We start from the raw sequence: 11,989 nt of genomic DNA, 5'->3' as shown, positions 1-11,989 counted from the left end.
GAACCCCAGGTTACAGGGCTGGGATGACACAGCTACTTATTAGTCTGGATTGTACCCTGATATGTCACATCTAGTTTGCTTTTGTGCTCTTAGTACTGTCACTTTAAAAAACTGCCAACTCTCCCGAACGCTTTTTTCCCTTAGACTTGCTTCCTATGGGATCTTACCTCACACTTCTCTGAGTTTGGTAAAGTCAGCCATCTTGAAGTCAATTGTCTTTTTTCTGTTGTTTTCCCGCCGACCATTCCTTAGAATCATGAACTCTGTCATTTCATGACCAATTTCACACAAGCTGCCTTCCACCTTCAAATTCTCAGCCAGTTCCTCCCTATTTGTCGTAATGAAATCTAGAACAGCCGCTCCCTTAGTTGCTTTCACCACCTTCTGTAATAAAAAGTTGTCTCCAATGCATTCCAAGAACTTGTTGGATTATCTGTGCCCTGCTGTATTATTCAACGGATGTCTGAAGTCCCTCTATTACCACCAAGTCCTGTGCTTTAGATGACTTTCAGTAAATTGTTTAAAAAAAAGCCTCATCCACCTCTTCTTCCTGGCTAGGTGGTCTATAGTTTACCCCAGGGGTCGGCAACCTTTCAGAAGTGCTGTGCCGAGTCTTCATTTATTCACTCTAATTTAAGGTTTTGCGTGCCAGTAATACATTTTAACATTTTTAGAAGGTGTCTTTCTGTAAGTCTGTAATATATAGCTAAACTATTGTTGTATGTAAAGTAAATAAGGTTTTAAAAATGTTTAAGAAGCTTCATTTAAAATTAAATTAAAACGCAGAGCCCCCCGGTGGCCAGGACCCAGGCAGTGTGAGTGCCACTGACAATCAGCTCGCATGCCGCCTTCGGCACGCGTGCCATAGGTTGCCTACCCCTGGCATACCCCCTACCATGATATCACCTTTGTTTTTTAACCCCTTTTATCCTGACCCAGAGACTGGCAACAGGTCTGCCTCCCTCTTCTATTTTCACTTCAGTGCAAGTATATACCAGTGCATCTTTGATATAAACGGAAACACCTCCTCCCTTTTTTCCCCTGTCTGTCCTTCCTGAACAAACTGTACCCTTCTATACCAAAATTCCAGTCATGTGAATTATCCCACTAAGTCTCTGTGATGCCAACCTGTGATGTCATAATTGTCATTATTCTCTACTGTTTCTAGTTTTTCCTGTTTATTCCCCAAACTTTTTGCAGTAGTATACGGACATCTAAGATGTTCGTTCTCCTTTGTGCCTGCTGTGATTACCCATGTTCCCCCCAGATTTCGATCCTTCACCCAGGTCTCCCTGTTCTATTCTTACCTGTAAGCTTTTGTCTCCTGCCCCCATCAAACATAGTTTAAAGTCTGCCTCACTAGGTGAGCCAGTCTCTTTCCGAAAATACTCTTTCCCCTTCCTTGATAGGTGGACCTCATCTCTGCTCAGAAGTCCTTCTTGGAACAGCATCCCATGGCCGAAGAAGCCAAAGATGAGTACTTCTCACAAAGGTGGCATTGTGTAAAGTGAGCAAGTTGCCTCTTGTCCTTTAATTTACACTGGAATCTATGTACTGTACCATAAACCGTGACTGACTCCAGCATATAGTGGTGATAGTATGGGGATTTGTTATCTAAATTCCAGGTGGTATGTAACATTCCATTAAATATTTTGTATATCCCTAGCTTTGGCATTATCCTACTTCATGTAACTATTGATTAATACTGAATTATCTCTTTTATTTTGAAGATAGGTTTGGGTGCCTGCTCTACTAATTTTTGCTGGTTTGATATGATATCTCTCTTACTCTCCACTGGCAACATTTTGAGCTATCCCTTTTTGGCTACTAACTGCCCTCTTCCTGTCCCCCTCTGCCAAATCCCTCCCACACCATGTACTTTTCCATCTTCTCTGGTTCTTTACCCTCTGCTACGTAATATGGAGTTCCCAGCCTTAAAACGCTTGTCTTTCCAGTCTTTCAAACTGCTGTCCTGTCTTCCTTTTCTTTTTCACTTCCAAACTCTTTACACTGGCTCCCTACACCTGTTGCATGAACTTCTCCACCTCCACCTCTCACCTTGATTTGCTCTAATTTGACTTGTATCCTACCCACTCCAAGAAACTGCTCTCACTAAAGTCTCATGTGGACTATCTCAGTCTAAAGGTCAAGGCCTAAACTTCATCCTCATCCTCTGTGACCTTTCTGCTGCCTTTGATACTGTTGCTCACTTCTGTGTCCTTGACATGCAGTCTGCCCTTTGTTTTTGTGACACAGTTCTCCCTTGGCTCTCCTCCTGCCTCTCTACCCATTCTTTTGGCAGCTCCTTGTCTCCACTAACCTCTCTAATGAAATCCTACAGGACATTTGTTTTCAGTCCCCACCTCTTCTTTCGCTACAATTCATTCATGGGAGATCTTTCCCTCTACTCTGATGACTTTCAAATATACCTTATGCTTGGGACCCATTCTTATGCTTCAATCTCACATCTGTTCCCCTCAGGCATCTTAACTTAGATAGACCATCATCATCTGCAGATCAGAATGAATATAACTGAGCTCATCATAATCTCTCCCATTAATTCAGTTTCCATTATAGTTCATGGCACCACCTGCCTCCCTGTCACTCAGTCTCATAACCAAAGGTTTATTTTTGACTGCTCCCTTTCTTCCTTTCCTCACATTCAGGCTTAAACATGTTATCTTGCTTCTTCCTACACAACCTTGCAAAAATCTGTTTGTTCCATTCAGACACCACCACTAAATCCTGTATTTATTATATCCTTCCTCAGTCACTGCAGTCTTTTTCTCTCAGCTCTTTGTGGTATTAAGCTCACCCCATCATCTCCATTCTATCCAAAATGCTGTTGCCAAAATCAGATCTTTCACCCATTTATTTGACCATGTCATCCCACTTTGAGTCACTCGAATGGTTCCCCATTGTGCTGCACATCTTCTCCTTGTTTTCAAACCCCTGTATTGCACTGCCCCTTCCTACATCGTTGATTTGGTCTCCATTCACAAAGAAACTGAGAAAGCTGTTGGGTGAGACCATCCTCTTTGTTTCTAGCCACATCACTGTAAAGAAATAACTTGGAGTAGTGGAGTAAATAATAGATGTGTTCCTTTAGGAAAAGATATTTTCCAGACTTTACAGCTAAGGCTGAAAGAAAACCTTTTATTCTTTGAATTATCTGGCATATTATCTGGCATATCAACTGGGCTTGGATCTTTCCCTTCCCACTAAATATCATTTTTCCTCCACTGAAAATCAGTTAACCATTCATTTTTTCTGGCTATAACTACAGTATCTTGATCCTTAAAGATAGTAATTTAAACAGGACCATTTCAATGATTTTATTGGTTCTTTTTTCTTCTAACCCTTTTGCTGTCCTTTTTGCTAAATGAATACAGAAACAAACAAACATCAAATACACTTAAAGCAGATAAGCGTTAAAAGTAAAAGTGTCTTCAGGAGAGACTTATTATTATCATGAGTGTACTAGACCTAGGCCAGCCCACCAAACACAGTAGTTGTTCTTCTGTAGGGTGTGCAAGTTTATTGGTTTACTGAGACTTTTGCCCAGGCCTGTTGGTGACTGAGGGAAATACATGGGGCACCATTATAAGATGGGAGTTTAATGAGGTTGACTTTTGTCACTTGATTATGGATATTGTTTTACAGCAGGGGTTCTCAAACTGGGGGTCGGGACCCCTCAGGGGGGTCACAAGGTTATAACATGGAGAGTCGCAAGCTGTCAGCCTCCACCCCAAATCCTGCTTTGCCTCCAGCATTTATAATAGTGTTAAATATAAGTGTTTTTAATGTATAAGCGGGGGTCACACTCGGAGGCTTGCTATGTGAAAGGGGTCACCAGTACAAAAGTCTGAGAACCCCTGTCTTACAGTTTTGTACACAGGTTAGAGGGTATGTATTTTAGAAATTTCAGATTAAAAGCAGTAAAAACACGTTTGAAAGCTATTGAACTCTCTGGGTGAAATCCTGGCTCTGCTGAAGTCAATGGGAGTTTAGGCATTGACTTCAGTGGGCCCACTGAATTTTACTACACTATCACAATTATACAAATATAAGAATTGACCTTAGTCGGTGCTATAAGTAGGCACAAAAAGTGTAATAAAGCTTTAGAGTGCAATCTCTTCAGGTCTTACATGAGAGGCAATGAAAATATGACTCCCCTCCTTCCCCCTTTCTCATGTCACTGAAGAATTTCATAACTAAGATATTTGGGCACAAAGATGTAGCTCAGACTATGGCAGATTCCTTCTCTTTCCACACACTAAAATCCACCTGAGGCTCAGAAAAAAATTGTTCTGAAATTAAAGAAAAAAAAGAAAACATTCAGGGAGGTCTCACAGCCCAATATCATATGCTAGGCTATTATGATCTTATTGGGCATATGGTAGGACACATTTTCCTGTTAATCAAGGCCCTATGTATTATTGAAGCCCACTTTGTCCTTCCACTGGATGGAGGAGTGCAGGAGGCGCAATCATTCGGAAGGGCATCCATACCCACATTTTGTCATGGAGAGGCTTCCATGACAGTCCTGAGTAGTCTGATGTAGAAAAAAACAAAGGGAGAGGGCTATTGGTTGCTCTATTAAGTGGATCCAGTAATCAAAACCCTTTACAGGTATAGAAGTGCCTCCTATTTGGTTGTATAGGGAGATGCTCCTATACGTTGGAATGTAGTGCTTTCCCTAGGAATAATACCCGCATAGTCTGTGCTACAGCCCATCACTTGCAGGTGAATAGAGGTGATGGATTCTATCTTTCCCCACCCTCCCGCAGAGTTCCCCATATACAATTCAATTATTCAGGCATTGTGTGGTGATAAATGATGAATTTCATTCCCACTGAAGGAGCAGATTCTTATGGAAAGATAAACTGTTTGACAGTCATTACACACCATTCCCCTGCTTATAATCACATGTGGACTTGCATTCTAAAAAGTATATTGACAGTCTGGTAGCCTGAGAATTGTCCCAATCTCTGGTTTAAAAAAAAACAAAATTGGTCACCACGAATCATTATTCTATTTTTATTTATAAAAACAGCAGCAAAAAAGGGTGCTCATACATTTGCTGAGAAAATTAGTCTAAATGCAGAGATGTGCAAGCAGACATAATTTTCTTATAAAAGAAGATATGTTCTATCCCTTTGGGTTTTGTTCAACCACACTGTACCTACCCAAGCACCTTGTGGGATTTATGCTGCCTATTTTCCTCAGCTAATTTCAACTACTGTTTCAATATCACTTCTGGAGTCCAACAAACTCTCAGCACAATGAAATAACTATCTCATCCAGAATATCATGGATTAAGTACTGTCTAAGGGTTTTGCATTGATAACCAATCTACGTCTGTTTTTTCCCCCCCTTAAAGTCTCATTGGAGGTATCTCAGTGCACTTTCACCCTTCCACTAGTGGTAAGAGTGCTGTCGTAAACAGGTTTCTGCCATAGTGTCTAATTCTTAGGGCAGGTCTTCTTGACCTGGCAACACCAGCAGGGCACTGGTTATTAACACCTTGCGCTCCACTAGTGCTGTTACTGAAGTTGCCCCTGATGACGTTGCAGTGATTTAGGAAAGGTAAGAACTGTTTCAGGGGAAAAAAGTCTAGCATAGACAAGGCCCATCGTCTAACCACTGTTGTGTTGAATTATTAGAGGCTTGTATGGAAGCAGTGCCTCATTGTCCACTATAAAATATTCTTGTAACCTTCCCCCCGACCATATTTTCTCTTGTCTCTCCTTTGTGCCTGGTGTGATTACCCATGTTACCCTCCCGCCCAGATTCCAACCCTCCCTGTTCTAGTCTTAGCTGTTGGCCTTTGTCTCCTGTCCCCATCAAACCTAGTTTAAAGCCTGCCTCACTAGTTTAGCTAGTCTGTTTCCGAAAATACTCTTCTCCTTCCTTGATGGGTGGAAGCCATCTCTGCTCAGCAGTCCTTCTTTAATTGTCACTTAACTACTCAGAATTCTTTAGCAGTTGTTAAGTTGTACAGCTGGTAAAACTGAATCCTTTAAAACTTTAAGCTTGGAATTTAATGATTGAATAATTTATTACAATACAGTTATTTTTTTATAATAATATCTGTGGATTAAAGGTCCCAAAGCATCTTTCCATATGGATTTATCTACACTGGCATTTTTCTTAAAAATCTCCAACAGGCTGGTATATATTAGAGCTCTCACATTCACTGCCATAGATGCAGCTGTGCTGGTGGGAGATTTTATGAAAAATACAGCCTGATTTTCTTATGCTAAAGTAGGTGAAGTGCAAGTTCTCAAATTGCTGATCCCTCATTGGAGCTACTTATGGCTTCAATCCATTGACCTCAATAGAAGTTGCAGCAGACCCTAACTTTGTTATCTAAGAAAAGGCCTGGAAGCTAACTTAAAAAAAAATAAAAAAGCAAAAAAGAAATCCGAGCTGCCCACATTTCTTGATTCCTCAAAACAGGGGTGGGGGCCCACGTGGTGATTTTTGCTGGCCTTAGAGACAGTCTCTGGAGGTACAGGCCAAGGCATTTAAATAAATATGCTTTTTTTGGGACTAAGTCTGTGATTATAGACCTCAAGTGGATTAACAATAACAATTTTAATCTAACTACTGTGAGAAATAAGAAGGCTAGTATACTGTAGAATCAATGCTGCTGAAAGCAATTGCCAATGATTCACGCATGGTTAAATATGGGATAGCAAAAATATCCCAATGTTCTTTCTTGGTTACAACTCACCAATTATGGACATGTTGTAAAGTTCATTATTAGAGATCCCCAGCTTTAATAAGTTCATTTTGAGGCCAAGTGCATCTTATTTACAGCTACGCCTATTAAAACCTATAAGAATAATTTCATAAAGGAAAACTATATTTGAAGCTAACATAAAAGAATTGTTTGTTACCATAGTATCAAATAAACTTCCTACTATGACTGAATACTCTATTTTCTCTAAAGAATTGAATCCTTTTCAATTACTGGATGGGATGTGAAAGTAGTAAACAAGGTTATAAATCTCTGGAATTCACTTCATGGTAATAGTGCATTAAACAGACAACTGGTATCCTCCACATTAAAGTAGAACTACTATGACCCACCACTTTATAATTATGTGAAGATGATTAACACAACAGGAGAAGGAAATTGACTACTCAGTACAAGTACCACTCTGTGTCTTAGCTAATTGCACATATCCTAGGTTATCTGAGTTAGACAGATCTCCCATTGTGCTTGCAATTGACAGCAATACATTAAAAATGATAATAATTGACAAAGCAAAATTGGTATTGAAAGACATAAAGACTCTCAGAGGATTATTTGAATTGTGTGAGGTTTTATTTTATTTATTTTAGTTTAAACATCACCATAGCAATCAAAATGGGGGAAAAAACAAAACCCATAACATTTAACTGAAGTTTTATATATTAATGTCTCTTGGGCACCAATTGAGCTAACCCTCGGTTGTGGGCAAATGCAAAAGTAAAGCAATTTAATCCTGAACTCTCAATATATTTATATCAGTTTCTTCTGAACACCTAACAAAACTTTAAACTTTGTGGTGAGATGATCACTCATGACGAGAAATATAGAATTGATGAAAATGTATATTTATTCTGCTGATACAAAGTTAGTCCCCTACAGTCAGGTCTTTCTGCAACAGTACTAATCCTTTTTTTCACTAATTAAAAAGGCTTAAGTAGTGATGCACCCATTTCAATAAACACCCTAGTGCTTAGCATACTGTTCAATGGTGCAAATTTAGGCCCTTGCTGCCACAGGACTCCTTCAATTGCAAAGGTTGCAGGAACCTAATGCTGTCACTTAAATCTCTTATCCACATCAAATTTAAGCACAACTTGTAACAGCTATTAGGTACATTGGTTAGTCAAAGTTGATACAAGAAAAGTAAATAAAAACACGTTTATGAAGGTTTGTTTTGTGGCATTTGCAGATTGTCTCCTTCCTCATTGCTTTTATGGGTAATTGCTAATTTGGCAACAAAAATCCCACTAGGTTAGCTACATGTCTTTTGTGGAATGTTGGCAAGAAGTGTGGTCGATGTACACAAACAGGACCAATAACACTTTTCTACCTACAGAGCATTCCAGTCATCACACTACCAGGGAAGCTAGGAAAATGCCAAAAACATGTAACAAATAATTTAGGCCTACTGAATGTATTCACTTTATTCTGTAGATTCTACTCTATCTCTGACTATGTATACTATATTATATGTCATTGGCTAGTCAAAGCAGTAGGTTAGGACCTTTTTAAAAATAGATTTTCAAAAACAAAATACTATTTTAACACTGCTTACCTCTCCAATATAGTGAGTTTTTATAGTTAGTTTCATGGGTTTTGTCTAAACCTATTTTATGGAAGAGTTCTTAGATTTGTTTTCTCTTCAGTGTTGTTTCATTATGTGTGATCAAAAAATTGCTTGGATAACCCGTCAGAACCTGATCCTACAGTACAAACTCAGTAAAAACTCTCTCTGATTTTAAATGAAATTTTGTCTTCCTGAGGAATGGAAGATCATGCCTTTATTGGGATATACAAATTTTGCCATCACTAGTACAAGAACATTGAATTATTAAATGTTAGCTATCTGGTGCAATAACGTTAATAAACTATTAATTGACAAAGCAACTTTAAAATTGTTTTTTGTCTTTTCAGATTATAAGCTTGTCATGAAAGTGACTGCCTGATTCCCCCTTCGTCTGTTTGAACAGCACTTAATACAAAGAGACCTTTAGGTAATAATATCTTAACTGTTACATGAATAGTATTAAAGAATTTTTCAGAGAGCAAATGCTATAATGAAGCCTGCAAAAGTAAGTTCCTCTACAACCTCATGTTTTTACTTACAAATATCTGTTTCTCCCTTTCATCTGAATCTTTCAGACCAAAATTCTGGGTTTTGTTGTTGGATTCCCCCACTGTTTATTTAGAAAAAAAAATTAGGCTTTTTTTTTTTAAACATTTAAAGTTATTTTCATTTCAGGCCAAATGCAATGATTTGTTCTGCCCAAAGCAATTTTTTGAGTTTCATTTCGCAGAACATTTTCAAAAAAATTTAATTTCTAATTGACCCAAAAGTGTTAATTTTTTTTTCTTGTTTGGAGTGGCCAGTGAATAATAAATCTGCTCTAGTCACTAGACTGGAAGAAAGTGTAGAAAGACTTAAAGTGGGCAGTGGAAGTGTGGATACTTATTGGAAATAAGATGTGACAGTAGGGTTGGGACAAATATTCTGCATATATACCTTCAAAAGGTCTCTTCTACATGGTAAAAGTGGGGCAGGAAAAAAACAGGAACCAAACTTGTTTTTTCAAAGTAATTAGTACAATCCTGAATGGATTTTGGAAAACACACACACTTTATTTCCTCTGCAGGTTACATTTGTGAGTGATAATACCATACAGAAAGATCAAAACAACCTACAAATATTAATTGGGGGACTCTACGCCTGCTTATGCTTCTTCGTGATGGATCTTTGCTTTTCTAGGTATTTTTAAATTGTTTTGTTTAATTCTCTCATTAAAATATATACTTTAAAACAGATTTTATAGTTTAAAAAAATGTAATCTATTGACGTAACAAAATGCAGCTGTTCTACATTTTGACCATTTGTCACACATTCAAATTGCTTGTGTCACATGCTGGCAGATTTGAAGGTTGAGAGGTATAATAGCAGGCTTTAGTGAAATGGCAGCCATCTTCCCTGAGGGCAGACTATGACTTAAGTTCCATTAGAAATTATGTGAAACAGTGACCATTACCCCCCCCACACACACACACCTCACACACACTAGTGAACAGTGGCCATCTTAACTAAGGATATGAGCAGCTGGATAGCTTCAGTCTTATGGTAAGTTATAGGACATGGTGGCCATTTTGAGAATGGAAAAAAGTGTTAATACCTTTGCTTAATTAGATTCGTGTTTATTTAAATGTACATTTAGAGTTTACTGGCAATGAATTTTTCTGTATGGAAAGTTTGAAGGACAATGCTCTTGCCATTTGTTACCAAAGGGTATCTGAAACCAAGTAAGTATTTCTTGAAGTTCTAATGTTAAAATTAATTATTAGTCCAAGACTCAGTAATAGATTTGATTAAAAACTCCCCAGAAAACTAAACTCAATTTTTACTCACAAATTATGTGCTGTCATTTTTCATGTATTATTCATAAAAAAGAAAACAAACAAAAAAATAAAAACAGAAAAATCCCAAAGGGATTGAATCCCTGCTTTAAGTGAAAACCTGAACACAGCCGTAATATTAATAGAATGGCACTGTTGTGCCTCTCTCCCTCACACACACAGAGATTGTACATGCATCCACATATGCATTTCTGTGCAGAGAGGTAATATTGGTTTGTGGGACAAGCTCCTGTTTTAGGAATACATACTTTTAAAAATATAGCATATATATAATTTGTGCTTTTTGAACCCTCTTTCTATTGTCAGTAATCAAACTCAGACATAAACCATAGTATTTCATAGAAATTGTTTTGTAATATTTTCAACAATCCCTTTATTTTCCCCCCACTTTTTTTTTAACTGGCTACCAATTTGTTTTCCATGAAATTACTCTCCAGACTCTTCAAATGTATTTCTTTCAGAGCTGTTCTCTTGGAGCAGTAATTTAGTTCTGAAAGCAGCATTCATCTGATTTTGTCTCTGCAATCATTGTTCCAGATGAGCGTATTCCCAAGGACAAATTTAAAAGCACTAATGCAGTTTTATCTGTTTGAAGTGGCCTCTGTTATCAACATTCACTGAGCAAGAGGGCCCAAGCTCTAGTGTTATTCAGTAAGTACCACCAAGTTTTTATTCAGCTCTCACAAGAGCACTGCACTCTTGACTCTCAGCAACATCATGGAAGATGCTTCTGAGCATGAAAAAAGAAATAAAGAAAGATAGAAAGAAATGGCTCCAGCTTGAGGCCAGAAAACAACAATGTAGTTTATTTCCATGCAACTTTATCTAGATAGTGCTAGCAAGAGATCACAGAAGAAGACCTCTTAGAGTTATTCTTAGAGTCCCACAAAATAGCCTTCAAGCTCTTGCAGGGCTTTCTTAGTTTGTCAATGTGCATTAGTGCAAAATGGAGAGGATCAGGAAACAGTGATGGATGTTACCAGTTTCTGGGGAAGAGGTGCTGGATGGAGCCAAAATCCTAAATCAGGTTTGATGTAATCCAGATACACGCTGTGGCTGCTACATAACTTTAAATGAAAAGGAAAAGTTGGAACAGTCACTGATGCATGCTATGAGGTTACTGGACTCCCCTGTTGTCACCATTAAGATATGGACCTTCAGTGTAGAGAAATTGGTAAAGGAAGTAAGAGGTGTCAGATGACTCTCTTGAGCCACTCCTCCCCCCAAGCACTAGTTAGTCTGATATATGGCTGCAGTTTTTTTTATTATCCTCATTTCAGTTTGCCAGTTCCCTATATTTCACTGTTCTGTTTTCCTTATTTATAATCTGTTTCCTTTTGAATTCACTCAATCCTCTTCCTTCAGTGGATGTTTCTGGTTATTTGTTTCATATGTGTTTTCACTCTGGGCTCAATCATGCCTTGGAGGCATAGTCTTGAATTGGGGGTGGAACACTGCTTCAGCAGGAGCTCTGGGAAGCATTATGCCTCAGGCAGACACAATGCCCCTTGGAGCACCCCATTGGGGTTCAGTGAGTGTGTGCTGAAGTTGGGAGGGAGGAATAGGATCAGGTAGTAGGTTCATTTTCATCCTTAATGCTAGACTGCTTCTCTGCTTTTATCCAGCAGCAGCAGGACTGGGGAACACTCCTCTAGTCCGAGTGTTGCTATGGAGGGAAAATGAGACAAATTTACAAAGGAATGGGCCTACTGGCTGTTGCATGAGAAGAGGGGTTGCAGGTGGATGAGCTATCTACAAAGGCACCAGGGAGGGAATGTACTCTAGTCACACAGTGGAGCTATAACAGAAAAGAGAGACCCTGGG

The 11,989-nt window shown here is 38.7% G+C and overlaps 1 long non-coding RNA gene across 2 annotated transcripts; it reads left to right on the top strand.

The window, feature by feature from the left end:
- The first annotated feature begins 1,209 nt into the window (after positions 1 to 1,209).
- Positions 1,210 to 9,509, top strand: LOC123372484. 2 transcript variants are annotated; one of them, XR_006580315.1, is made up of 4 exons: positions 1,210 to 1,309; positions 1,410 to 1,507; positions 8,678 to 8,757; positions 9,397 to 9,509. It is a non-coding gene; the product is annotated as an uncharacterized LOC123372484 (long non-coding RNA). The 2 variants fall into 2 exon arrangements; XR_006580314.1 differs by having other exon boundaries at positions 1,299 to 1,507.
- The last annotated feature ends 2,480 nt before the right edge of the window (positions 9,510 to 11,989 follow it).

This window comes from Mauremys mutica, chromosome 6 (genome assembly GCF_020497125.1).
Source record: "Mauremys mutica isolate MM-2020 ecotype Southern chromosome 6, ASM2049712v1, whole genome shotgun sequence".
Taxonomy (NCBI): Eukaryota; Metazoa; Chordata; order Testudines; family Geoemydidae; genus Mauremys; species Mauremys mutica.
Note: the sequence above shows the minus strand (reverse complement) of the source record. Positions and strands in the feature narration are given on the sequence as shown.